A 3,083-nucleotide genomic window follows, 5' to 3' on the forward strand; every position below is an offset into this window, starting at 1 on the left:
AAATTTGTGCTACAATTTCATCAGTGAATTAGTTTATTGATGAGTTTTAAATTGAAGTTATTGGAATAGAAATCAATTTTATCTTTCCCTTGTTGAATAATCAACAAATATTTCGCTCGTTCGGCAGATAACGGTCGTGTAATGATTAATGAATGATTCATGGAAAAGAACACAGTGATTGAAATGATAGCACCTGATTGAAACGATGAAAGAAACCTAAAGGACATTTGATTGAAATGATGAAAGAAACCTATATTCGTAGTGAATAGTTAAAGGAGGCGATGCGGGTAAGAAAAATAGAAATTATTTGTTTGTATTAAGAAATGAGCGTTTCCATAGCAACATTGAAATGTCAACAAACAAAATGGCTGCCACCGAAGTCTCGTTAGTTTGAAGAAATAATTTGAAGCAAATTTCCCGTTTTAAATAAATGGAAAGCTATGAGTGTTTTCATTTACCTATTATACATATGTTTAGCAAAATTTGCAATGAAATTAGGTCTGAACTTGTGATAGTGCCTAATATTAGAATAGTAGTGTCTGAACTGAATAAATAGGCCCATGGCCTGTTCCAGCATCTATTCATATAGAGTATTATCTTCATTAATAGAATATTATCTTCATGGTGTATTGTTGATAAAAGTGGTAGTTAAAATATATTGTATTTTGAAATTAGTAGATTAATTCTTGATGAATAGCAACTTCGGATGATTTATTAATTCTCTCTCAAGTCATGGAGGAAAACGATTACAGTGCTGTAAAATGATGCTGGGACCTATGAATAAAGAATTATTGTATATATGTCTCGACGCCAAGATCAAGATTACCTTCCAGAAATTCAAGGACTTGCTGCTCAACAATGTTAATTTGGTCATATATATATGGCATAATCTACATGAAGGTGCAGTGATAACATTTCAGAAAGTTCTTCCTGGCACATATGGGTGGCTAATAAGAGCCAAAATGAACAATTTTCTGTTCATTGTGAAACGTCATTGTGACGCCATGTATCAAACGGACCAATCGCCTGCCTCCATTAAGTAACTCGAATGGCATTCAAGCAAAATTGAAGAATGTTGACCGAGTGCAGAATATTCAACGAGATTTGAATACGTTCTCACGTCGAAAGGCAATTTCTGATCGGAATGAGCAAATTTGGTCCTATATTTGGTATGCTTTACGTGTAGGGGCAGTATAGGTAAGATTCAGAAATTGCGTTCGGGTATTGAGAGGTGTGGAAAGAGCAGTGGGTGCAATTTTTCTTGCTTTGAGTTATGACATCATTGTGACGTGAAATGCCTTAATTGACCAATGGCAAGTCTTCATCACGGGATCTGAAGATTATACAGGCACAATTGAAAGATATTCAACCAATTCGAAGTATCTTCACAGAGATCTCGAAGGATCAAATGACCTTTTATTTATTTTGTTTTGCTATTGGTCGTTGTGGCGCGTGTGACTCAATTCTGACGCATATTGATAGTGAAGGACCACGTGAGATTGAATGAAAGCCGCATCAGAAGAATATTCAAGCAAATCTGCAGATAATTCAAAGCGATCTTAGTGTATTCAAATGAACTTTAGCTTCTTTATTCTATTCCTCTATTGCTCGCACTCGCACGCGTGACGCATAGCTGACGTAAGAGGAGAGAAGTTAAATCTCTGATAGTGGGTGCAGGCCATACCTCTGAAATATATTCAAATAAACTTGAAACCTGTTTTGAAGACTAGTCAAAGAGATTTTTTCATATACTGAAATGGACTTGCTCAATAAGATTTTACCTAGCCGAGTGCTGTGACGTCACGTTTACGTCATGATTTGATTGTCAAGAACTGCGTTGGGATTGGATTACATCGAATATTACCCTCATGGCTTTGCCATGTTTTTTGACAACACCCTCGGGGGCACGCTACCTGGGACAGGTAGCGTGACCCTCTCATGCCGCGCGTTCTACGCGCTCTCCTGACCGCGAAGCGGTGCTCATACAAGATTTGAAGCTATAGAACCACCCGTGATGCGTGGGACGCGCAAGGCGCTTTCATGCGCGTGGAAATGAGCGGTTTTGAACATTTTTGAATTGATTATATTCAAATAGACAAACTGTGTTATCATACTTGTTGTGATATACGTGTTTAAATTTTAAATTGAGTATAGTCGAAAGGAATTAATTCAAAATTCGTGAATGCTTTACCATCGAATGTTTTCCGGCCGCAAATTTTTTGCTCAATGCTGGCAATGATGGTGTCAAATTTAAATGCTCAACAGTGCTACTAAGGGTAGCGTCATGATGAGTTGAAGCTGAATATGTTGAAAATATATGATCATAATACTGAAACCTCGTTAGGGCTATTTGAGATGCTTCCACCAGCGATATTGCTTTCAGGTTATGTGCATATAGTAAAAATTGTTTGAAACTGCATTTGGCATGTGCAGCGGTCCTTGGACGAGATTTTTTGGCGATAATCTGTGGGCGCAGCAGACATGGACATGGAGGTTAGGTGGAAAAAGCAGAGTTTTTTTTCAAATTGAAAGTGCGTTTCGAAATATCGTCTATAGTGGATCGACAAGACACAGAATAGACGGTTATATTTTTAAAAAAGGCTTTCAAACGGGAGTTATGTTGACAGTGACACATTATAGTTATTGCTTTCGAAGTTAGTATTATTGAATTGATTAGATAGGAGATAGGAGATGCAGATAGGTTACACATTGAGGTTAGGTAGGATTAGCAAAGATGTTTTTAATGTGGACGCGCGTTTTAATCGTTTGGTGGTGGGATGAGGTACCCAAATTGATTGTTGGAAATAGATTGCGAGTTACTATTTTGACGCGGGGTCATTGAAGTTTGTGGATGTTGCGCGATTCGAGCATTATATGACATCGTGAGATATCGTGCACAGACCTTGCATTTAGGTTAGGTGGAGATAGAAAAGTTATTTTTATGAAGTCGCGAAAGTTATTCAATGAAACGTTACGTGTGAAGACATGTATTGTCTCGTGATGCGGCTAACATGGATATTAGGGTTAGATGCATATAGCAAAGTTTCGTTTGAAGTGAACGCGCGTTTTGACATATATCGACT

This window comes from Hyalella azteca, unplaced genomic scaffold, assembly GCF_000764305.2.
Source record: "Hyalella azteca isolate HAZT.00-mixed unplaced genomic scaffold, Hazt_2.0.2 contig11898, whole genome shotgun sequence".
Taxonomy (NCBI): Eukaryota; Metazoa; Arthropoda; class Malacostraca; order Amphipoda; family Hyalellidae; genus Hyalella; species Hyalella azteca.